Consider the following 26,812-nt stretch of genomic DNA (forward strand, 5'->3'; position numbering starts at 1 on the left):
AGGGATTGAACCCAGGTCTCCCACATTGCAAGCTGATTCTTTACCAGCTGAGCCACCAGGGAAGCCCCCAATGTCAGTGTATGTCTCCCCAGATGAGTAGGAGGATCCTTTCCCCAAGGACCTTGGCTCATTTAGGAACGCCCCTCCAACAGCCAGGAATACAATCTCAGGTGACAGGAAGTCCTCTCTTGCCTGTGCATCCAAAGCACTCATGGATTTTTTTGGGGGGTGGGGGTGGGGAGTTTTTAAACTTTCATTTTGTATGCAAAGAGCTAGTATTGTTTCTGCATAAGGTAGATATGCTGAATGAACTATTCAAGGAACTTCAGTTAGTCCGATTTAACAAAGCCAATGTCCTTCATGTACTGGCGGAAACACGGGTGGCCCATATTGAGGCAGTGTTTCTGGATAGACCGTCCCTGTTTGAGCAGACCCGGCAAGGGCGAGAACCTTCCCTGAATTTTCTCAAATGGCCCCAGTAGAGCTGCTGGTGACCCACGTTGCTTTCTTGACTGCAATGAGGCAAAAGGCTCACAGGTGTTTTAAATTAAACAAATTAAGTGGTAGTCAGCTACATGTCACACACCATTCTAAAGTGTATACAACCCAGTGGCATTTACTACTTTCACGATGTTGGGCAGCTGTCACCTTCATCTAGCTCCACAACATTTTCATCACTCCCAAGAAGAAGCTCCGTGTGATTTAGCATTCACTCCCCATTCCCTCCCTTCCCCCAGTCCCTGGAAACCACTCACCAGGTTTCTGCCCCTATGGATTTATCCTGAATATTTCAATAAATGGAATCACTCAATATGTGACCTTTTTTGAGTGGCTACTTTCACTCAGCAACATGTTTTCGAGGGTCATCCACATTGTACCAGGTATCAGTGCCTCTTTTCTTGTGGAGGCTTTTTGGTTTTGTTTTATTAATTTTGATTGGAGTATAGTTGCTTTACAATGTTGCGTTAATTTCTGCTGTGCAGCAAAGTGAATCAGTTATACGTATACCTGTACCCACTCTTTTTTTTTTTTAGAATTCCTTCCCATTTAGGTCACCACAGAGTGCTGGGAGCCGGCACACGAGATCCCACCCATGACAAGGTCATGAGGGAGAAAACCTGATGAGCAAGGCGGATCAGGTTTTCAGGGGTTTCGAAAAGGCCAGCTCACGAGATCCCACCCATGACAAGGTCACGAGGAGAAAGCCTGACAGGCAAGGCAGATCAGGTTTTCAGAGATTTCGAAAAGCTGCCCCTGGCGCTCACCTTAAAGATGATATCTGTCTTTCTGATGCCTGCCTCAGTAGACTACTCCCTAATTTCTGTGACACAGGCAGAAGGCCTTCCCCGATCTCTTCCCAAATAAGAATCAATTTAGAACTTTAATCAATAAGTTTCCCAGGTGGTGGTATTTTATGAGATTATCCAGGGTGAAAGGAGTGTTTTAATTTAAACTCCTTTGCTGGTAGTTTGTTAGCCAAATGCATTTATACCCTTGGTACTAATATGCATGATTGCTTATAATATCCTAATCATAAAATAGCATAAAGAACCTGATTATATAAAAGCCCTAATAGACATAGAGCCTTTTTGAGGGGTGAAGGAGTCCTATTAGAAAATATAAGAAAAATTATTCTAAAGGTGGTTATTGGGTTGACGTTTGCTTGCTGTGTTTTGCTTGCTGTGTTTTTGCTTTTAATGTGGTAAGGTTGTGTTATAGAAACCATTGTTAATATAGCTAAAGATTTAGAGAAATAAGAACTTAGCCCTAGTGTGGTAACAATGAAATGGTTGTTAATTGTCAGCCAGGAGTGCTAGGAAGAAGCTGCCTCACCAAAGTCGCAGAGTCAGTGTGGGGTAAACGTCTTAGATAAATGCAACTGACAATTTCTGCAGAAGGATTAATTTTTGTGTTAACAAGGTTATACTTCTACTCTGTATTGTTGCCCTATGAGGCTGCTACCTTTCAGTTAAGGTCACCATAGAAACAGAAAATAGGTTTACATTCACCTGACCTGCATAAAATGTTAATAGGCCCCAAGGTCAGAAGATAATGTAGAAGACCCTCATAAACAAAGAAGTATGCAGAAAACACCCTGGTTTCATGAAGAACAAGCTGATGTAATGTCAAACTATCTTCCCCTTAGAAATGTACTAATTTAGGGTATAAAAGCCACGGTAAAAAATAAAGCATTGCCAGACTCTGCCAGACCCTGCAAACACCCCCATCTGGTCATTCTCTCTCTTTCTCTCTCTCTCTCTCTCTCTCCCTCCCCCTCGCAGACTTTGCCCTATCAAGGCTGGTCTCACGTGTCTTCTCTCTCTCTCTTTCTCTCACCGAAGCCGTTCACCTGAGGGTATCCCCTGGATCCTGCCGAGGCTGGACCCCGGCAACAGAGCAGTGAGTAGAGTTCCCTGTGCTATATGGTAGGTTTTCGTTTTTAATCTATTTTATACATAGTGGTATATATATGCCAGTCCCAATCTCCCAATTCGTCCCATCTCCTCTTCCCCCATAGTAACCCTAAGTTTGTCCTCTAAATCTGTGACTCTATTTCAGCTTTGCAAATAAGTTCATCTGTACTGTTTTTCTAGATTCCCTTGTGTATCTTTTTAAAGACATACTTGCCTGGACAAACACATCTAGATAAGGGTTGAAAAACTATGCCTGATGGAGGGTGGGGCTTCTCAAGTATGGCTCCCTGCCTGTTTATATAGTCTGTGAACTAAGAATGATTTTTACCTTTTAAAATCATTTAAAAAAAATTAAGTGAAGAGTAGTCCATGGTGAGAATGATATAAATCTTAAATTTCAGTGTCTACAAAGTTTTTCTGAACCACAGCTACTCCCATTTGTTTCCATTTTGTCTATGGCCCCTTTCAAGCTACCAAGACAGAGTACAAGACAGATTTCAAGGCTGGTCTGAAGGTAGTCAGTTATCTCAATTGGTTGTTCACAGTCAGTTACAGATCGAACTCCTCGTTCCACTCTTCTCCCCTTCTCACTACTGCACTTGACTAGAAAAAAAAGAAAAGGAAAAAAAATGACACACACATAAAAAAGATAGAGTTCAAGACAGATGGTCTGGCCCTCCAAACTAATCACATTGACCACTTGGCCCTTTAAGGGAAGTCAGCAGAACACTGCCCCAGGGGATGGACACCACCTAAATTTTCATCCATTCCTTATAAAGGACCCTTTCTCTTTCCCCTCATCTTCCTCCCCAACAAATGAAGCCAAACTCCTCCCAGAATCCACATGGAGATCCCTCAGTTAGAAAGATTTGTTGGAATCCATACATATCAGTTTGCTATTCACTTGCAACTAACACAACATTGTAAATTAATTGTATTTCTGGGAATTCCCTGTCAGTCCAGTGGTTAGGACTCCACATTTCCACTGCAGGGGATAAGAGTTCAATCCCTGGCAGGGGAACTAAGGTCCTACATGCTTTGAGGTACAGCCAAAAAAAAAAAAATTAGAACAGTGATGAAATAGAATCAGAGGACCTGGCTTAGAATGAGGAGATAAAGTAAGCCTCTCTCCAAAGAAGAATTTTGATTCTAATGATTCTGATACTAATTCCAATGTATGGCTTCCCTGTCTTCCCCATATCACCAAGCAGTTTTCCAACATACTGGTTGTCCTACATTTCCACTCAATTCTGACACAATCTGGAGTCCACAGGGTCCACAGGTTAAGGACTCGGTCCCATACGACTGCCCCCACTGCAGATGCTGAGCACAGTTCCAGGTTGATACCTGTGTTTCTGACCAACTGGGTATAAATTAGAGGTTCCCATTGAGTCAGGAGATAGATTAGCCCCCAGGGGGGAAACAGAGTTGGTTCTCTGTGGACCAATACTCTAAGAAGAAAATAGTAGGACAATCGAGGGAGGAGGCTAAGCCCTGCCCAGATTGAGGATAAGAGACCACATATTTCTCATTCTCGAAGTCAAGCAAACACTCTTGATTAGAAAGCTCCTTGGAGGTAAAAAAAAAAAAAATGGAGGGGGTGTCACCCCCATAGTAAGTGATACCAACTACCTATTGGCCTCTTTGGTGGAATATATCTTGACTGAGAGATGCTCATGCAACATAGGGGGATCCTGAGATATACCACATATAGACTCGGAACAGGTGAATCAAAATGAGTGGCCAAAGGAAACCCTGGAACAAATGCCCCTTAAAAGTAATTGACTACCAGAAAGGGGTGACTCTGTCTCTGAGTCTGCCCATGAGACTATCCACATGTACTGTACTCTTTTCTTCCTCCTAGTAAACACTCTGCTTGATTCACTGTGTGCTATGTTCAGTTGCTTCAGTCACAGCTCTTTGTGACCCCACAGACTGTAGCCTTCCAGACTCCTCTGTCCATGGAATCCTCCAGGCAAGAATACCAGAGTGGGTTGCCATGCTCTTCTTCAGGGTATCTTCCTGACCCAGGGATGGAACTCAGGTCCCCTGCCTTGCAGGCAGATTCTTTACTTGCGGAGCCACCAGGGAAGCCCCACTTGTTTCACTACTTTCTGTCTTTGTGGGAATTCTTTTTCTGCAAAGCTGAAGAGCCAGGGTCTTGTCACTGACCTCTAGTGGCTAGGATTTGGCGCTCTCACTGTTGTGATCCAATCCCAATCTCTGGCGGGAAACTGAAAGCCTGCTTCAAGGCACTGCAGGACACAGGCCACCTGAGATCACCATGACCCCCTTCTTGGGTTTGATTAATTTCCTACAGTGGCTCACTGAACTCAGAATACTAGTTTGCTCACTAGATCATCTGTTTATTACATGGAGACTCAACAGCCAGATGCAGAGAGATACACAGGGCAAGATCCTGAACAAAGGAACGTCTGAAAGTGTTCTGGTTCGCCGATCTAGAAGTTCTCTGGACCCCAATCTTTGAGTTTTTATGGAAGTTTTATCACATAGACATGATTGATTAAGTCCTTGATCATTGGTGATTGAACTCAATCACCCCAGAGGTTAGGAAGTGGGAGTGAAAGTTTCAACCTTCTAATGACAAAGTTTGTTCCATTGGCAACCTGTCCACATCTCTGTGTGCTTTCCCTAGCATAACAAGACACCTTCATCACTCTTATCACAGAAATTCAAAGGTTTTAAGAGCTGTATGCTATCTTTTCTGACCACAATGCAGTAAGATTAGATGTCAATTATAGGAGAAAAACCATTAAAAATTCCAACATATGGAGGCTGAACAACATACTGCTGAATAACCAACAAATCACAGAAGAAATCAAAAAAGAAATCAAAATATGCACAGAAACAAATGAAAATGAAAACACAACAACCCAAAACCTATGGGACACTGTAAAAGCAGTGCTAAGGGGAAGGTTCATAGCAATACAGGCTCACCTCAAGAAACAATAAAAAAGTCAAATAAATAACCCAACTCTACACCTAAAGAAACTTGAAAAGGAAGAAATTATGAACCCCAGGGTTAGTAGAAGAAAAGAAATCTTAAAAATTAGGGCAGAAATAAATGCAAAAGAAACAAAAGAGACCATAGCAAAAATCAACAAAACCAAAAGCTGGTTCTTTGAGAAGATAAATAAAATTGACAAACCATTAGCCAGACTCATCAAGAAACAAAGGGAGAAAAATCAAATCAACAAAATTAGAAATGAAAATGGAGATATCACAACAGACAACACAGAAATACAAAGGATCATAAGAGACTATTGTTAGCAACCATATGCAAATAAAATGGACAACTTGGAAGAAATGGACAAATTCTTAGAAAAGTACAACTTTCCAAAATTGAACCAGGAAGAAATAGAAAATCTTAACAGACCCATCACAAGTGCGGAAATTGAAACTGTAGTCAGAAATCTTCCAACAAACAAAAGCCCAGGACCAGACGGCTTCACAGCTGAATTCTACCAAAAATTTAGAGAAGAGCTAACACCTATCTTACTCAAACTCTTCCAGAAAATTGCAGAGGAAGGTAAACTTCCAAACTCATTCTATGAGGCCACCATCACCCTAATACCAAAACCTGACAAAGATGCCACCAAAAAAGAAAACTACAGGCCAATATCACTGATAAACATAGATGCAAAAATCCTTAACAAAATTCTAGCAAACAGAATCCAACAACATATTAAAAAGATCATACATAATGACCAAATGGGCTTTATCCCAGGGATGTAAGGATTCTTCAATATCCACAAATCAATCAATATAATACACCACATTAACAAATTGAAAAATAAAAACCATATGATTATCTCAATAGATGCAGAGAAAGCCTTTGACAGATTTCAACATCCATTTATGATAAAAACCCTCCAGAAAGCAGGAATAGAAGGACCATACCTCAACATAATAAAAGCTATATATGACAAACCCTCAGCAAACATAATCCTCAATGGTGAAAAATTGAAAGCATTTCCCCTAAAGTCAGGGACAAGACAAGAGTGCCCACTCTCACCACTACTATTCAACATAGTTTTGGAAGTTTTGGCCACAGCAATCAGAGCAGAAAAAGAAATAAAAGGAATCCAGATAGGAAAAGAAGAAGTAAAACTCTCACTGTTTGCAGATGACATGATCCTCTAAAACCCTAAAGACTCCACCAGAAAATTACTAGAGCTAATCAATGAATATAGTAAAGTTGCAGGATATAAAATTAGCACACATAAATCCCTTGCATTCCTATACACTGAGAAAACAGAAAGAGAAATTAAGAAAACAATTTCATTCACCATTGCAAAGAAAAGAATAAAATACTTAGGCATATAAAACAAGTGGTGCTGGGAAAACTGGTCAACCACTTGTAAAAGAATGAAATTAGAACACTTTCTAACACCATACACAAAAATAAACTCAAAATGGATTAAAGATCTAAACACAAGTCCAGAAACTATTAAACTCCTAGAGGAAAACATAGGCAAAACACTCTCCGACATAAAAACCACAGCAGGATCCTCTATGACCCACCTCCCAGATTATTGGAACTAAAAACAAAAATAAACAAATGGGACCTAATTAAAATTAAAAGCTTCTGCACAACAAAGGAGACTATAAGCAAGGTGAAAAGACAGCTTTCAAAATGGGAGAAAATAATAGCAAATGAAGCAATGGACAAAGAATTAATCTCAAAAATATACAAGCAACTCCTGCAGCTCAATTCCAGAAAAATAAAATATCCAATCAAAAAATGGGCCAAAGAACTAAACAGACATTTCTCCAAAGAAGACATCCAGATGGCTAACAAACACATGAAAAGATGCTGAACATCACTCATTATCAGAGAAATGCAAATCAAACCCACAATGAGGTACCATTTCATGCCAGTCAGAATGGCTGCTATCCAAAAGTCTACAAGCAACAAATGCTGGAGAGGGTGTGGAGAAAAGGGAACCCTCTTACACTGTTGGTGGGAATGCAAACTAGTACAGCCGCTATGGAGAACAGTGTGGAGATTCCTTAAAAAACTGGAAATAGAACTCTCATATGACCCAGCAATCCCACTGCTGGGCACACACACTGAGGAAACCAGAAATGAAAGAGACATGTGTACCCCAATGTTCATCACAGCACTGTCTATAATAGCCAGGACATGGAAGCAACCTAGATGTCCATCAGCAGATGAATGGATAAGGAAGCTGTGGTACATATACACCATGGAATATTATTCAGCCATTAAAAAGAATACATTTGAATCAGTTCTAATGAGGTGGATGAAACTGGAGCCCATTATACAGAGTGAAGTAAGCCAGAAAGAAAAACACCACTTGTATACTAATACAGTATACTAATGCATATATATGGAATTTAGAAAGATGGTAACGATAACCCTGTATGCGAAACAGCAGAAGAGACACAGATGTATTGAACAGTCTTTTGGACTCGTGGGAGAGGGCGAGGGTGGGATGATATGGGAGAATGGTGTTGAAACATGTGAATTATCATATGTGAAATGAATTGCCAGTCCAGGTTCGATGCATGAGACAGGGTGCTCGGGGCTGGTGCCTTGGGATGACCCAGAGGGATGGGATAGGGAGGGAGGTGGGAGGGGGGTTCAGGATGGGGACACATGTACACCCATGGCGGATTCAAGTCAATGTGTGGCAAAACCAATACAATGTTGTAGAGGAAGTAAATAAATAAATAAATAAATAAAAATTTTAAAAAAGAGCTCTATGCTAGAAAGAAGGATGAAGATCAAATATATATATTTCTTTTTATTTCTTTATTTTAGTTTTGACTGTGCTGGGTCTTCGTTGCTGTGCTTGGGCTTTCTGTAGTTGTAAAGAGTGGGGCTACTCTCTAATTGCAGTGCACGGGCTTCTCACTGCGGTGACTTCTCTTGTTGTGGAGCAGGGCCTTAGAGAGTGGGCTCAGTAGTTGTGGCACATGGGATTAGTTGCTCCAAAACTTGTAGATCTTCCCGGGCCAGGGATTGAGCCCATGTCCCCTGCATTGGCAGGTGGATTCTTAACCACTGGGCCACTGGGGAAGTCCCAAACATATGTATTTCTTATTATAAATCACAATATCACAGATCTCGAGCTTTCCTTTCTTGACTTGTCAATCCCAGGAAATTCCCATGATTTCCTGCCTGTTCATAAAGTATCTGGAATTGTCGATGGCCAGCTGCTTTATCACCTTAGGAAATCCTTGTGTAAACTCTCTTTCCCCCCATGAGTGAGAAACGTGGTCTCCATGGCAGCGAGGTTAAAGTTCTCTCTGATTTCATGTCATTTCATTGGCAGTTTAAATCGCCCAGGACAAGAAAAAAACAAAACACCAGACGCCTTATACTGATGTGTGTACAACACAGATTTTGAATAATGCCCCTGAGGGAAACATTTCTACCTTTCTTTTCTGTTGCTCCATAAAAAATTCTCAAAAATATTTCCCTGAAGCAATGTGCTGCAATGCCTAAAATCTGCCTTAACATCTAGTGGAAATGAGACAGGAGGGAAGGGGGCAGGACACAACCTTTAAAAGAATGACATAATCGCTGAGGATACAACAAAAACTGATTAAAACTAATTAGGCCCAAGATGACAGGCTGCCATGGTGGTTCAGATGGTGAAGAATCCACCTGCAATGTCGGAGACCTGGGTTCGATCCCTGGGTTGGGAAGATGCCCTGGAGAAGGGAATGGCTACCCACTCCAGTATTCTTGCCTGGAGAATTCCATGGGCAGAAGAGCCTGGGGGTCTACAGCCCTGGTGGGATACACTCCACAGGGCCACAAAGAGTCAGACCCGACTGAGCAAGTAACACTGTATAGCACAGGGAACAATATTTGATGTTATGTGATAAACCATAACAGAAATATGTGTATAACTGAATCACTTTGACTATATAGCATATACTGCCACAATAAAATTTTTTAAAAAGTTAGCCAATCTAAGATATTTTGTTATAGCAGCCCAAACAGACTAAGACAGTTTCTATAATGGAAGAATTACTATTAAAAAAAGAACTCCACCTTGCTTATGTATCTTTCAGGTCTATGTCCTTGTGGGTAATGTGTCACTTGGAAAGTCCCATGATCCAGATGGGAGCAGAAGTTCCCAGCTGTGGCCAACTGGTTTCCTAAATTGAGACTAGATGTTTGGATTGGCTTCCCTGGTGGCTCAGATGGTGAAGAATCCACCTACAATGTGGGAGACCTGGGTTTGATTCCTGGGTTGGGAAGATGCCCTGGAGAAGGGAAAGGCTACCCACTCCAGTATTTCTGGCCTGGAGAATTCCATGGACAGAGGAGGCTGGAGGCTACAGTCCATGGGGTCTCAAAGAGTTGGACACAATTGAGTGACTTTCACTTTCACTTTCAGAGGTACCATGTGTGCCTGGGCTGATCACTAGCTTCTAAGGCTGTTCAATTTCTTAGCATATGTGATGCTGAAATTCTGTGATGTTCTGCCACTGGAAAGACACTCAGCCGTGGGATTCTGAGAGATACTCTGTGGTTGTCATGGAAGCACTCCAGACAGAAAAGACAATCAGTTCCTAGAGTTAGGGAAAAGCTGTCCTCATAGAGTTAAGAGAGAGTGAAGGGTATCAGGAAGAAATTTAAGGTTCAGAATGGCTAGCTGCAGTGAAGTCAGAAAGAGAAAAACAAATGCCATATGATATCACTTATATATGGGGCTTCCCAAGTGGTGCAATGGTAAAGAATTCACCTGCCAGTGAAGGAGATGCAGGAGACGTTGGTTCAATCCTCAGGTTGGGAGGATCCCCTGGAGTAGGAAATGGCACCCCATTCCAGTATGTCTGCCTGGGAAAATCCCATGGACAGAGAAGTCTGGTAGCCTGCAGTCCATGGAGTCGCAAAGAGTCAGACATGAATGAGCGGCTGAACACACACACACGCACACACACACACACACACACACACAAGCACACAAATATATATGTGTGTGTATTCTTTCATCAGATTACTGATATATGTATACATGTATGTATGTATCTGCATGTGTGCTCAGTCATGCCCGACTCTTTGTGACCCCATGGACTATAGCCTGCCAGGTTTACCTGTCCATGGAATTTTCCATGCAAGACCTGGAGTGGGTTTCCATTTCTTACTCCAGTATATATGTGACTGAATCACTGTGCTGTACACCTTAAAATAAAATGATATTGTAAGTCAACTATACTTCAATTAAAGAAAAGAAAAAAACATTATTATTAAGGCACTAGTTCTTAAACTTTTTGGTCTCAGGCCCCCCTCTGCACTCTTAAAGTTACTGAGGACCCTACAGAGCTTTCTTAAATGTAAGTTGTAGCTATCAATACTTACTGTTTTAAACATTAAAATTGAGAAAATTTACAATGTGCATTTAAAATTTACTTAAAATAACAATAAAACCCACTGAATGGTAACATGAACAACATATTTTATTATATTTTTCCAAACCAAAAATTTTAGTTAGAAGAGTAGCATTGCTTTATACATTTGCAAATCTCCTAGAAGACAGTTGTATTCTCATTTGTGAGACTACCTTGTTACTCTGTTGTGAAATGTCATTTTAGTTCAAGTCTATGAAGAAAACCTACAAGCATGGAGCTGAAACAAGTATTTCAATAGACTTCTCAGGAACTCAGGAATTCTTCTTTAATACTATACTAAAACTTGAAAAACTGGTAATTTAGTCAAGGTGAGTTGTAGTGGGGAATCTCCATTTCGGTGAGTTCTATTTTATTAAAATCCATTTGCCTACCTTGCACTTTTCATGTATTTCTTTTTTTCCCCACATTGCAGACATGTGGGATTTTAATTCCCTGACCAGGGATCAAATCCATGCCCCCTGCATTGGAAGCACAGTGTCTTAATTACTAGACTGATAGGACAAGTCCTACCTTGCACTTTTTATGACATCGTTCATTGGTCTTTTGAATAATATTACTTCACTAAGTCATACAGATCTTCTGAACATCAGTACTTTTCATTACATAATATTTTTAAAGCTCCATTTGTTAATATCACCACCAGTCTGATCAGAAAAGTCTTTCAGTGTTGGAACATTGTCAAACATAGTGACAAACACGTGTCTTCCAAAATTAAAATTTTCTCTTGAAAGCTCAAATTTTACCATTGGCAACAAACTCTGTCAGTTGTTTTCCTTGAAGAGGCAAGTTCATTTCATTCATTTTTGAGAAAATTTTTGCCAGAACCCAAGTTGAATCCTCATAGCCTGTCAGTTTTTTCCGATAAAGTGTAGTTCATGGAAAACTGGCCAAGTCAACTCTCAAACACTCACACAGCTGTGGTCCTCAAGGTATTTGCTGCTGCTGCTGCTAAGTCGCTTCAGTTGTGTCCGACTCTGTGTGACCCCATAGACGGCAGCCCACCAGGCTTCCCCATCCCTGGGATTCTCCAGGCAAGAACACTGGAGTGGGTTGCCATTTCCTTCTCCAATGCATGCAAGTGAAAAGTGAAAGTGAAGTTGTTAAGTTGTGTCCAAGTCTTAGCAACCCCATGGACTGCAGCCTACCAGGCTCCTCCATCCATGGGATTTTCCAGGCAAGAGTACTGGAGTGGGGTGCCATTGCCTTCTCCCCTCAAGGTATCTACTACCTGTCTCTTGTGACTGGCTCAGAGGTGGTCATGTGATAAAGGCTGGGCCAATCAGAGTGCATCTCAGAACAAAGACTTTCTATCTCCCTCCCTGAAGTTTGAGGGCTACTGGCAGCCAGCTTTTGATCATAGGATTGGCCAACAATAGTTTGAAGCCAACGTTGTGAAGGGCAGAGCCCAGAGACGGGAAGAAACTAGATTATTGATCACATCATTGAGCCAGTATACCAAGTCATTCTTAAAAACACATCTTACTTTTGCATTTATGATGTTTGCTTGCGTGTATCATCCACTGGGTGACTTAAATAACAGACATTTAATTCTTACAGTTCTGGAGGCTAAAAAACCAACATCAATGTTCCAGTCAATCAGGTTTCTAGTGAGGGCTCTATTTTTGATTTTCAGATGGCCTCCTTCTTGCTATATCTGCACATGGCCTTTCCTTGGTTCAAGAACATAGTCGTTCGGTCACTCTGTCGTGTCCCACTCTTTGCAACCCTATGGACTGCAGCATGCCAGGCTTCCCTATCCTTCACCATCTTCCCGAGTTTGCTCAAACTCAGACCATTGAGTCAATGATGGCTTCCAAGCATCTCATTTTCTATTGCCCCCTTCTCCTCCTGCCCTCAATCTTTCCCAGCATCAGGGGCTTTTCAAGAACATAGAGACAGTGTGATTTCTCTCTCTTCCTCTTTTTAAAATATTTTATTTATTCATTATTTTTGTCTGTGCTGGGTCTTCATTGCGGCACAGGCTTTCTCTGGTTGTGGTGAGTGGCGGCTACTCCCTAGTTAAGGTGTGTGGGCTTCTCATTGTGGTGGCTTCTCTCATTGTGGAGCATGGGCTCTAAGGAACACAGGCTCCGGAATTGCGGCGTACAGGCTTAGTTGCCATGTGGCAAGTGGGATCTTCCTGGACCAGGGATAGAACCTTTGGCCCCTGCACTGCATTGACAGGTAGGTTCTTAAGCACTAGACCACCAGAGAAGTTCCTCTCTCTTTCTCTTTGTATTAGGACTGCAGTTTTACTGATTTAGGGCCCCACATTTACGACCTTATTTAGCCTTGGAAGTGAAAAATGTTAGTTACTCAGTCATATCCAACTCTTTGTGATCCATGAACTTGCAGCCCATCAGGCTCCTCTGTCCATGGAATTCTCCAGAATTCTGGAATAGAGAGTCCAATATTGGACTAGAAGTCATAGAATACTTGGAATTCTATACATAGAATACATAGAATAGAAGAATACTGGACTAGATAGTCATTCCCTTTCTCCAGGGGATGTTCCTAACCTAGAGATCGAAATCAGGTCTCTTTTCTTGCAGGCATATTCTACAATTACCTCCTAAAAGCCCTAATCCAAATACAGTCACGTTGGGGGTTAGGACTTTAGCATATGAATTTTAAAAAGGATGCAGTTTGGTCCATGGCAGCTAGTGCTATGTCCAATTCAGTTTGCGATTTTACTTAGTCACAAGCAGAAGTATCCTAAACAATGCAGTGGAAACTTAAGTGATTTTTAATAAGTCTGAGCCTCAGTTTTCTCATCTGCAGAATGTTTAAAAGCATGAGGTCCTTGTCATCCTCATCCACCACACAGATTAAGTGAAACAATGTGTTTGTGAATATTTGGAATAATATAAAGTTCATGGAAGATATTAATGAAAATTAACAAGAAGGTTGGAGGACTTCCCTGGCAGTCCAGTGGTTAAGAATTCCTGCTTCAGTAATTTTCTGGTAGAGTCTTTAGGGTTTTCTATGTAGAGGATCATGTTGTCTGCAAACAGTGAGAATTTTACTTCTTCTTTTCCTGTCTGGATTCCTTTTATATCTTTTTCTGTCCTGATTTCTGTGGCCAACATTTCCAAAACTATGTTGAATAGTAGTGGTGAGAGTGGGCACCCTTGTCTTGTTCCTGACTGTAAGGGAAATGCTTTCAATTTTTCACCATTGAGGATAATGTTTGCTGAGGGTTTGTCATATATAGCTTTTATTATGTTGTGGTATGGTCCTTCTATTCCTGCTTTCTGGAGGGTTTTTATCATAAATGGATGTTGAATTTTGTCAAAGGCTTTTTCTGCATCTATTGAGATAATCATACGGTTTTTATCTTTCAATTTGTTAATGTGGTGTATTACATTGATTGATTTGCAGATATTAAAGAATCCTTGCATTCCTGGGATAAGCCCACTTGGTCATGATGTATGATCTTTTTAATATGTTGTTGGATTCTGTTTGCTAGAATTTTGTTAAGGATTTTTGCATCTATGTTCATTGGTGATATTGGCCTATAGTTTTCTTTTTTGGTGGCATCTTTGTCAGGTTTTGGTATTAGGGTGATAGTGGCCTCATAGAATGAGTTTGGAAGTTTGCCTTCTTCTGCAATTTTCTGGAAGAGTTTGAGTAAGATAGGTGTTAGCTCTTCTCTAAATTTTTGTGGAGATTCCTTAAAAAACTGGAAATAGAACTGCCATATGACCCAGCAATCCCACTCCTGGGCATACACACCGCGGAAACCAGATCTGAAAGAGACATGTGCACCCCAATGTTCATCGCAGCACTGCTTATAATTGCCAGGACATGGAAGCAACCTAGATGCCCATCAGCAGATGAATGGATAAGGAAGCTATGGTATATATACACAATGGAATATTACTCAGTCATTAAAAAGAATTCACTTGAATCAGTTCTAATGAGATGGATGAAACTGGAGCTCATTATACAGAGGGAAGTAAGCCAGAAAGATAAAGATATACAGTATACTAACACATATATATGGAATTTAAAAAGATGGTAACGATAACCCTATATGCAAAACAGAAAAAGAGGCACAGATGCACAGAACAGACTTTTGGACTCTGTGGGAGAAGGTGAGGGTGGGATGTTCTGAGAGAATAGCATTGAAACAAGTATACTATCAAGGGTGAAACAGATCACCAGCCCAGGTTGGATGCATGAGACAAGTGCTCGGGGCTGGTGCACTGGGATGACCCAGAGGGACGGGATGGGGAGGGAGGCGGGAGGGGGGATCAGGATGGGGAACACATGTAAATCCATGGCTGATTCATATCAATGTATGGCAAAAACTACTACAATATTGTAAAGTAATTAGCCTCCAACCAATAAAAATAAATGAAAAAAAAAAAAAAAAAGAATTCCTGCTTCCAATGGAGTCAGTGTGTGTTCAGTCCCTGGTCTGGAACTGGGATCCTGCATGCTTCATGGTTGCGTCAACAAAATAAGTAAATACAATAAAATAAACAAGAAATCTGCCAGACCAAGGGTCAGAGTTAGGCACAGCAAGGTGAGGAAAAAAAGAGAGAAATGACACCCTGTTTTTCCAAAGAGATAGATAGTGATAGGAGCATGCATACTTGGGATCTGCATGCCTGTCTCAGAAATACAAAAATAAACCTTCAGACCCTAAATGGGGAGAGTAATTATAAATACAGCAATATTAGCTGTGAGTGACAAGCCCAATTAGAGGACGTGAAGATGATTTAGAAGGTCTTCATGCAAAGAATCTTGAGTTGCTATAAAAATATTTGATATTTACAGCTCAAGAAAGAGATGAAAATTAAGAGAAGGTAGTTCATGATCTAACTGTTGATCTGCTCTGTTGTAGGAGCTGTCAATGCCCAGTATTTTCTTTCTCATTGTCACCCTGTCTCATTACACCCTGGCCCAACTTCCGAAGGCCAGCTGCACTGAGCATGCTCAGTCACTCAGTTGTGTCTGACTCTTTGAGGCCCCATGGACTGTAGCCAGCCAGGTTCCTCTGCCCATGGAATTTTCCAGGCAAGAATACTGGAGTGGGGTGCCATTTCTTATACCAGGATCTTTCTGATCCAGGGATTGAACTCGTGTCTCTTGAGTCTCCTGTGGATTCTTTACCACTAGCACCACCTGGGAAGCCTTTCCAAAGACAGCTTCTGCATTCATTTGCCTGAAGACTGTCTCTGGCTTTTGAAGTCACACTGTGATCTACACAATCAGGCCCAGAAATGCCAGGGAAAGAACGCCCTCCATGAGTGCAGTCAACCAGTGACTGGTAGGAGGTGGTAGATAAATACCCCAGCTCTCTTGCCCATCAGTTGGGCAATACAGAGATCTGTATTCTATGCTGCTTCCCAGAGGCTCCCACTGTGTTCCAGCTTCCCACTGTGGTAACTTGCTTGATAACATGCCCTGTACTCTCTACCTACCTTCCCTGCTTCACTTTCCATTCCCTTCCTGGGTTCCCTGGTGTGTGTGTGTGCACCTGTGTTTATGTGCATGTGTGTGTGTACACGCTTAATCACTCAGTCATGTCTGATTCTTTGAGACCCCAGGACTCGCCAGTCTCCTCTGTCCATGGTATTTCCCAGGCAAGCATACTGGAGTGGGTTGCCATTTCCTTCTCCAGGGGATCTTCCTGACCCAGGGATTGAACCTGCATCTCTTGTGTCTCCTGCATTGGAATCAGATTCTTTACCTGCTAAGCCATCTGGGGAAGCCACCAGGGTCGCCTGGAACCACTTCTAAAGTGGTTGGCATTGGAATGAAAACTGACCTTTTCCAGTCTGGTGACCACTGCTGAGTTTTCCAAATTTGCTGACATTGAGTGAAGCACTTTAACAGCATCATTTTTTAGGATTTGAAATAGCTCAGCTGGAATTCCATCACCTCCACTAGCTTTGTTTGTGTAATGCTTCCTAAGGCCCACTTGACTTCACACTCGAGGATGTCTGGCTCTAGGTGAGTGATCAGACTGTCATGATTATCCTGGTCATTAAGATCTTTTTTGTATAGTTCTTCTCTGTATTCTTGCCACCACCTTTTCCTTTTACTCTCTTCTGCTTTTGTTAGGTCCTTACCGTTTTTGTCCTTTATTGTGCTTGCTTCATCCTTGCATGAAATGTTCCCTTGGTATCTCTAATTTCCTTGAAGAGATCTCTAGTCTTTCCCATTCTGTTGTTTTCCTCTACTTCTTTGCACTGTTCACTTAAGAAGGTTTTCTTCTCCCTCCTTGCTCTTCTCTGGAACTCTGAATTCAGTTGACTGTATCTTCCCCTTTCTCTCTTGCTTTTCACTTCTCTTCTTTCCTCAGCTATTAGTAAAGACTTATCAGACAATCGGAGGGTTGGACTATAAAGAAAGCTGAGTGCATAAGAATTGATGCTTTTGAACTGTGGTGTTGAAGACTCTTGAGAGTCCCTTGGACTGAAAGGAGATCCAACCAGTCCATCCTAAAGGAGATCAGTCCTGGGTGTTCATTGGAAGGACTGGTGCTGAAGCTGAAACTCCAGTACTTTGGCCACCTCGTGCAAAGAGTTGACTCATTGGAAAAGACCCTGATGCTGGGAGGGATTGGGGGCAGGAGGAGGAGGGGATGACAGAGGATGAGATGGCTGGATGGCATCACTGACTCGATGAGCATAAGTATGAGTCAACTCCGGGAGTTGGTGATGGACAGGGAGGCCTGGCGTGCTGCGGTTCATGGGGTCACAAAGAGTCGGACATGACTGAGCGACTGAACTGAATTGAACTATCAGACAATCACTTTGCCCTCTTGCATTTCTTTTTTGTGGGGATGGTTTTGGTCACTGCTTCCTGTACAATGTTACGATCCTCTGTCCATAGTTCTTCGGGCACTCTGTCTATCATATCTAATCCCTTGAATCTATTTGTCACTTCCACTGTATAATCATAAGGGATTTGATTTAGGTCACTCCTGAATGGCCTATTGGTTTTCCCTACTTTCTTCAATTTAAACCTGAATTTTGCAATAAGGAGCTGATGATCTGAGCCACAGTCAGCTTCCAGTGTTGTTTTTGATGACAACAAAACAACTTAGAGCTTCTCCATTTTCAGCTGCAAAGAACATGATCAATCTGATTTCGATATTGACCATTTGTTCATGTGTAGAGCCATCTGTTGTGTTGTTGGAAAAGGGTGTTTGCTATGACCAGTGTGTTCTGTTGGCAAAACTCTTGCCCTGCATCGTTTTGTACACCAAGGCCAAATTTGCCTGTTACTCCAGGTATCTCTTGACTTCTTGCTTTTGCATTCCAGTCCCCTATGATGAAAAGGACATCTTTTTGTGTGTGTGTGTGTTAGTTCTAAAAGATCTTGTAGGTCTTTGTAGAACCAGCCAACTTCAGCTTCTTTGGCATCAGTGGTTGGGGCATAGATTTGGATTACTGTGATACTGAATGGTTTGCCTTGGAAACAAACCAAGATCATTCTGTCATTTTTGAGATTGCACCCAAGTGCTTGCATTTTGGACTCTTTTATTGACTTTGAGGGCTATTCCATTTCTTCTAAGGGATCCTTGCCCACAGTAGTAGGTTTAATGGTCATCTGAATTAAATTCACCCATTCCCATTCATTTTAGCTCACTGATTCCTAAGATGTCAGTGTTCACTCTTGCCATCTCCTGCTTGATCACGTCCAATTTACCTTGATTTATGGACCTAACATTCCAAGTACCTATGCAATATTGTTCTTTACAGCATGGGACTTTACTTTCATCACCAGATACATCCACAACTGTCATTTCCACTTTGGCCCATCCGCTTCATTCTTTCTGGAGCTATTAGTAATTGCCCTCCACTCTTCCCTGGAAGCATATTGGACATTTTCCGACATGGGGGGCTCATTTTCGGTGTCATATCTTTTTGCTTTTTTTATACTGTTCATGGGGTTCTTGCAGCAAGAATGTTAGAGTGGTTTGCCTTCCCTCCTCCAGTGGACTACGTTTTGTCAGAACTCTCCGCTATGACCCGTCCATCTTGGGTGGTCCTGCTCAGCATGGCTCATAGCTTCATTGAGTTCCACAAGCCCCTTTGCCACGACAAGGCTGTGATCCATGAAGGGGACATACAGTATACTTCCATTTATATGATCTCCTGGTGATGACAAAACTGTAGGGACACATTGCTATGGGCTGAAGATGCTGGAAGGAGTTAATTACAAAGGGTCTCAAGGGAACTGCTTGGGGCTGGTGGAACTCTTCTATATCTTGATTCTGGAGATGGTTCCACAGCTGTGTGCATTTTTCAAAACTCATAGGACTGTACACTAATCAAGGGTGAATTTGGCTGGATGTAAATTAAGCCTCAATAAAAAAGGTCACTTAAAGAAAGAGCATTCATCATCATTGTCTTAGCTGGTTGTCATGACAACCCGGGAACAATCAGGCATGATTATTCATTTTTCCAGCCAACTGTTTTGAGCCTATCTGCACTTTGCAATGCCACGTCCTTCTAAACCTGCTACTGATTGCTTTCCAGCCCACCAGTCCTCTCAAATTGTTTTTGTCGAGGTTATTAGTGACCTCATATTTGCTCAAGCCATGGTTAATTTTCAGCTCTCACTTCCTTGACCTCTTTTCTTTCTTTCTTTCTTCCTTCCCTCCTCTTGCTCCTCCCTCCCTCCCTTTCCCCCCTTCCTTCCTTTCTTTTCTTTTTTTAAAATTATTTATTTATTTGGCTGCACTGGGTCCTAGTTGCAGCAGGTGAGATCTTTTAGTCTCAGCATACGGAATCTTTCACTGGGGCACACAGACTCTTAGTTGCGGCATGTGGGATCTTGTTCCCTGCCCAGGGATCAAACCCAGTCCTCCTGCATTGGGATCAGGGAGTTTTAGGCATTGGACCACCAGGGACATCCCTCCTTCTTTTTTTTTAATCTCTCTTTCTTTCATTCTCTCCTTCCCTCTTCCTCTCACTCCTCCCTCTCTCTCTTCCTCTCCTTCTTTCTTTCTCTCTTTCTTTCATTCTCTCTGTCCCTTCCCCTCTCTCTGTCTCTTTCTTTCTTTCTCTCCCTCCTTCTCTCTCTCTCTCACTGTCTTTCACTCCTTCTTTCCCACTTGGCATCCCAGATGCTCACACCACTGCTCTATCTCCTCCAGCCCACAGCTTTCTCGATGCTGCTCTTTCCTGCTCTGCCTTTGACTGTCCTCAATTTCTTCTTTACCCCATCCCTCCCCATTTACCTGCTTCTCCTCTCCTCCCCACCTCCCTAGGTGAGCACATCCAGCCTTTTGGTACCAGATAGCACTTAGACACTCATGACTGCCAAATCTGGTTTCCATCTTATCCCCTTCCTTCCTGCTTACCTGGATTTCCAGTGTAATTTTCATCAGTTGATTTTGCAGTCTCCAAAAATGACATTAAATCAGGGAAGCTTTTTCTAAAGTTTCCAAAACAAGACTCACAGCTCAGTGCTGCTGTCTCTAGGTTTCAGGCCACTCACTTCCCTTCACATTTTCTTTATCCATTTATTTATTGATGGACATTTAGGTTGTTTTCACATCTTGGTCGTTGTGATTAATACTGCAATGAACATGTGAGCTCAGATATCTCATCAAGACCCAGATTTCTTTCTCTTTGGATATATCCCAGAAGTGGGATTGCTGTCTCACAGGGTAGCTGTATTTTTAATTTCTTGAGAAACCTCCATACTGTTTTCCATGATGGCCGCACCAATTTATATTTCTGCCAACAGTGCACAAGTGTTGCTTTTCTCTATGTCATTGCCAACACTTGTTCAGTTCAGTTGAGTCGCTCAGTCGTGTCCCACTCTTTGCGACCCCATGAATCGCAGCACGCCAGGCCTCCCTGTCCATCACCAACTCCCAGAGTTTACTCAAACTCATGCCCATCGAGTCGGTGATGCCATCCAGCCATCTCCTGTCTTTTTGAGAATAGCAAAGGTTCATAATCTTGACCTCAACTGGTTAAAGACAATACTGTCCTGAATAAGGCTGATTAAAAGAGCACTATTTCATCTTCTTTTGAATTTTTATGGCTGTAAAAGCTATACACTTCAAAAACGCAAAAACTGGAAACTGATGATCTCCATTAATCTCTCACTGAGAGCTCACCCATATTTGTAGTTGTTGTTCAGTGGCTAAGTCATGCCCGACTCTTTGTGACCCCATGTACTACAGCACGACAGGGTCCCCTGTCCATCACTATCTCCTGGGGTTTGCTCAAACCCATGTCCATTGAGTTGGTGATACCATCCAACCATCTCATCCTCTGCCACCCCCTTCTCCTTTTGCCTTCTATCTTTCCCAGCGTCGGGTCTTTTCCAATGAATCAGTTCTTCGCATCAGGTGGCCAAAGTATTGGAGCTTCAGCTTCAGCACCAGTCCTTCCTGTGACTATTCAGGACTGATTTCCTTTAGGATTGACTGGTTTGATCTCCTTGCTGTCCCAGGGACTGTCAAGAGTCTTCTCCAGCACTACAATTAGAAAGCATCAATTCTTCAGTGCTCAACCTTCTTTATGGTCCAACTCCCACATCTGTTCATGACTACTGGAAAAACCATATTAGTGATTTGCAATTAATCCTCTCAAACATTTATTTATAAATGCTAATTTTCAAAGTCAGAACATGTTGTACATTCTGTTCTATCTGATTTATTTACTTGATAAGATACATTGGCTGTCTAGTGATTTGGTAACTAATTAATTAATTTTATATTTTTGGTTGCTCTGGATTCTCGTTGCACGTGGGCTTTCTCTAGTAGTTGGGAGCGGGGACTACTCTTCGTTGCGGTTCGTGGGCTTCTCATTGCAGTGGCTTCTCTTGTTGAGGAAACAGGCTCTAGGTGTGCAGGTTTAAGTAGTTGCGGCTCATGGGCTCTAGAGAGCAAGCTCAGTATGTGTGGTGCACAAGGGCTCAGCTGCTTCTTGGCATGCGCAATCCTCCCAGACCAGGGATCAAACCTGTGTCCTCTGCATTGACAGGTAGATTCTCATCCACTGCGCCACCAGGGAAGTCCAGAGACAGAATGTCTTTTAATTTTTGCCTCTGGTCAGTGGTTCTCAATGGGGGAGAGTTTTCCCCCAGGGGCCATTTGGCTGTGACATTTGAGGGTGGTCATGTCCATGGCATCTTGGGGGTAGAGGCTGAATATGCTATTAGATGGAAACATCTTACAGAGAACAAGACAGCCCTGCCCTCCCCTCACCACAAAGAGATATCCTGGATTATCCGAGTGGTTCCAAATGTAATCACGTGCATGTGTGTATGCTCTGTTGCTTTTGTCGTGTCCAACTCTTTGCAATCCCATGAACTGTAACCCACCAGGCTCCTCTGGCCATGGGATTCTCCGGGCAAGAATACTAGAGTGCGTGTCATGCCCTCCTCCAGAGGATCTTCCCAACTCAGGGATCGAATCTGGGTCTCCTGAATTGCAGGCAGATTCTTTACTGCTGAGTCACTAGGGAAGTCCAATGTAATCTCAGGTGTCTTTATATTAACAAGGGGCAGGAGATCAGAAGCAATGTGATGATGAAAGAAGGGGGAGAAAGGTACCTGAAGATACTACGCTGCTGCCTTTGAAGATGGAGGAAGAGGGCATGAGTCAAGGGATACAAGAAATGCATCTCTGGAAAAGTTGAGGAAGTATGTTCTCTTCTAGAACTTCCAGAGACAAGTACAGCCCTGCTGACACTTTGGTTTCAGGTCAGTGGAACCCAGCCATGAAGTTAAAAGATGCTTGCTCCTTGGAAGAAAAATTATGACTAACCTAGACAGCATATTAAAAAGCAGAGACATCACTTTACCGACAAAGGTCCATGTAGTCAAAACTGTGAATTTTCCAGTGGTCATGTACAGATGTGAGAGTTGGACCATAAAGAAGGCTGAGCACTGAAGAATTAATACTTTTAAACTGTGATGTTGGAAAATACTCTTGAAAGTCCTTTGGACAGCAAGGAGATCAAGTCAGTCAATTCTAAAGGAAATCAACCCTGAATATTCATTGGAAGTACTGGTGCTGAAGCTGAAGCTCTGATACTTTGGCCACCTGATGCGAAGAACTGATTCATTGGAAAAGACCCTGATGCTGGGACAGATTGAGGGAAGAAGGGGAAGGGGGTGACAGAGGATGAGACGGTTGGATGGCATCACCAAATCAATGGACATGAGTTTGAGCAACCTCAGGGAGATAGTGAAGGACAGGCAAGCTTGGGGTGATGCAGTGCATGGGGTCACAAAGAGTCAGACACGACTGAGCGACCGAGCAACAACAGCAGTAGAATCCATTTCAGACAATACATTTATGCTATTTTAAGCAACTAAGTTTATGCATGTTTGTTAGACCAGTGATAAGAAACTAATACAGATGCCATTCCATGTTGTGGCATAATTTATTTAACCAATTTTCTATTGGTGGTCATTTAGGTTACTTCAAAAAGGTTTTTTGTTTTTTGGTTTGCTTGTTTAATTAATTTATTTTTTATTGAAGGATAATTGCTTTACAGAATTTTGCTGTTTTCTGTCACACCTCAACATGAATCAGCCAGTGTGTGTTTGTTTTTGTTTCCTTGGCAGTTACAAATGATGCATGTGGTAGATTGCCAAAATGGTATCAATTCTTCATGCTTCTGCCAGTCACTTTGTAGCATCTTATTATTTTTTAATTTTAATTTTTTTAAAAATTATTTATTAATTTATTTTTGGTTGCACTGACTCTTTGTTGGCACACAAGGGCTTTCTCTAGCTGTGGTGAGTGGGGGCTACTCTTTGTTGTGGTGCATGAGCTTCTCGATGCAGTGGCTTCTCTTGTTGGGAAACGCCCTGGGAATGTGCGCTGCCAGGTAGTTGTAGTTTGCTGGCTTTAGAGCTTGGGCTCAGTAGTTGCGGCACACAGTCTCAGTTGCTCTGAGGCATGTGGAAACTTCCCAGGCCGGGGATCAAACCTGTTTCCCCTGCTTTGGCAGGTGGATCCTTATTCACTAGACTACCAGGCAAGTCCTAGCCTCCTACTGCGTTTACTGTGGGTTTGGCTATATGACTTGCTTTGGGTCAATGGCATGTTGGTAAGAAAATGCTTGAAAGGTACCTATGTGACTAGGCTTACTCTTGCACCACTGACATCACCACGAGGACACACTGAGGATAGCCTTCAGGAGAATGAGAGACATGTGGCACAGAGCCAAGTTGCTCTTGTCACACCGAGGTCAGCCAGCTAACCATCGGTCACGTGAGCAAAAAGAGCTAAGATCAGCAAAACCATTTGATCCTCAACTGACCCTAGACATATGTGCAACAAATTTACTGTTGTATGCCACTGATCACTTACACAGGCTTTCTTGTCTCTCCTTGCTACTCTTAGGAACTCTGCATTCAGATAGGTAAACCTTTCCTTTTCTCCTTTGCTTTTAGCGGCTCTTCTTTTCTCAACTATTTGTAAGTCCTCCTCAGACAATCATGTTGCCTTTTTGCATTTCTTTTTCTTGGGGATGGTCTTGATCACTGCCTCCTGTACAATGTCACCAACCTCTGTCCATAGTTCTTCAGGCAGTTCATCAGACCTAATCCCTTGAATCTATTTGTCACTTCTGCTGCATAATCGTAAAGGATTTGATTTAGGTCAAACCTGAAAGGTCTAGTGGCTTTCCCGGCTTTCTTCAATTTAAGTCTGAATTTTGCAATAAGGAGTTCATGATTGGAGCCACAGTCTGCTCCAGGTCTTGTTTTTGCTGACTGTATAGAGCTTTTCCACCTTCAGCTGCAAAGATTATAATCAATCTGATTTCTGTATCAGCCATCTTGTGATGTCCATGTGTAGAGTTGTCTCTTGTGTTGTTGGAAGAGGCAAAGGAGAAAAGGAAAGATATACCTGTCTACCCATCTGAATGCAGAGTTCCAAAGATTAGCAAGGAGAGATGAGAAAGCCTTCCTAAGTGATCAATTAAAAGAAATAGAGGAAAACAATAGAAGGGGAAAGACTCTTCAAGAAAATTAGAGATACCAAGGGAACATTTCACGCAAAAACGGACACAATAAAGGACAGAAATGGTATGGACCTAACAGAAGCAAAAGGTCTTAAGAAGAGGTGGCAAGAATACACATAAAACTGTACAAAAAAGATCTTAATGACCCAGATAACCACAATGATGTGATCACTCACCTAGAGCCAGACATCCTGGAGTGTGAAGTTAAGTGGGCCTTAGGAAGCATCATTATGAACAAAACTAGTGGAGTGATGGAATTCTAGATGAGTTATTTCAAATCCTAAAAGATGATGCTGTTAAAATGCTGCACTCAATAGGCCAGCAAATTTGGAAAATTCAGCAGTGGTCACAGGACTGGAAAAGTTCAGTTTTCATTCCAATCCTAAAGAAGGGCAATGCCAAAGAATGTTCAAACTACTGCACAACTGCATTCATCTCACACACTGGCAAAGTAATGCTCAAAATTCTCCAAGCAATTCTTCAACAGTATGTGAACTGTGAACTTACAGATGTTCAAGCTGGATTTAGAAAAGGCAGAGGAACCAGAGATCAAATCGCCTACATCCATTGGATCATAGAAAAGCGAGAGAGTTCCAGAAAAACATCTGCTTTTGCTTCATTGACTATGCCAAAGCCTTGGCTGTGTGGATCACAACAAACTGTGGAAATTCTTTCAGAGATGGGAATACCAGACCACCTTACCTGTCTCCTGAGAAATCTGCATGCAGGTCAAGAAGTAACAGTTAGAACTGCACATGGAACAACAGACTGGTTCCAAATCAGGAAAGGAGTACATCAAGGCTGTATACTGTCAAAATGCCAGGCTGGATGAAGCACAAGCTGGGATCAAGATTGCTGGGAGAAATATCAATAACCTCAGATATGCAGATGATACCACCCTTATGGGAGAAAGCCAAGAGTAATAAAGAGGCTCTTGATGAAATTGAAAGAGAAGAGTGAAAAAGATGGCTTAAAACTCAACATTCAGGGACTTCCCTGATGGTCCAGTGGCGAAGACTCCAAGCTCCCAATGCAGGGGGGCTGGGTTTGATCCCTGGTCAGGGAACTAGATCCCCCATGCGGCAACTAAGACCTGATGCAGCCAAATAAATATATATATATAAACTCAACATTCAAAAAACAAAGATCACGGCATATGGCCCCATTGCTTCATGGAAAATAGATGGGGAAACAATGGAAACAGTGACAGACTTTGTTTCCTTGGACTCCAAAATCACTGCAGATGGTGATTGCAGCCATGAAATTAAAAGAAGCTTGCTCCTTGGAAGAAAAGCTATGACAGACATAGACAGGATATTAAAAGGCAGAGATATTACTTTGCCAACAAAGGTCCATCTAGTCAAAGTTATGGTTTTTCCAGTAGTCATAAATGGATGTGAAAGTTGGACCATAAAGAAAGCTGAGCACCAAAGAATTGATGCTTTTGAACTGTGGTGTTAGAGAAGACTCTTGAGAGTCCCTTAGACTGCAAGGAGATCAAACCAGTCAATCCTAAAGGAAATCAGTCTTGAATATTCATTGGAAGGATTAATGTTGAAGGTGAAGCTCCAATACTTTGGCCACTTGATGCAAAGAACTGACTCATTGGAAAAGACCCTGATGCTGGGAAAGATTGAATGCAGGAGCAGAAGGGGATGACAGAGGATGAGATGGTTGGATGGCATCACTGACTCTATGGACATGAGTTTGAGCAAGCTCCAGGAGTTGGTGATGGACAGGGAAGCCTGGCTGCCCAGCCTGTGGTGGGGTCACAAAGAGTCAGACACTGAGTGACTGAACTGATGCCACTGATATTTTGTGCTTATTTGTTACACAGTATTATCATAGAAATAGGTAACTGATACAAGGTTGTTCTGAACATTTTTGCAATTATCTCTCTGGGTTAGGGTTAATGTCAGAAATGAAATGTTGAGAAATTGGATATCATAGTGGATATCTTTTGGATCATCTACTTGTCCATAATCCAATGACCTCTACCCCTCTCTTTGGGAATCATTC

General features: G+C 42.1%; 1 pseudogene; it reads right to left on the reverse strand.

The window, feature by feature from the left end:
- Nucleotides 1-329: 329 nt before the first annotated feature.
- LOC133062736 (small ribosomal subunit protein uS14-like) overlaps nucleotides 330-26,812 on the reverse strand; it is a 58,394-nt pseudogene continuing 31,911 nt past the window's right edge.

Source organism: Dama dama, chromosome 9 (assembly GCF_033118175.1).
Source record: "Dama dama isolate Ldn47 chromosome 9, ASM3311817v1, whole genome shotgun sequence".
Lineage (NCBI taxonomy): Eukaryota > Metazoa > Chordata > Mammalia > Artiodactyla > Cervidae > Dama > Dama dama.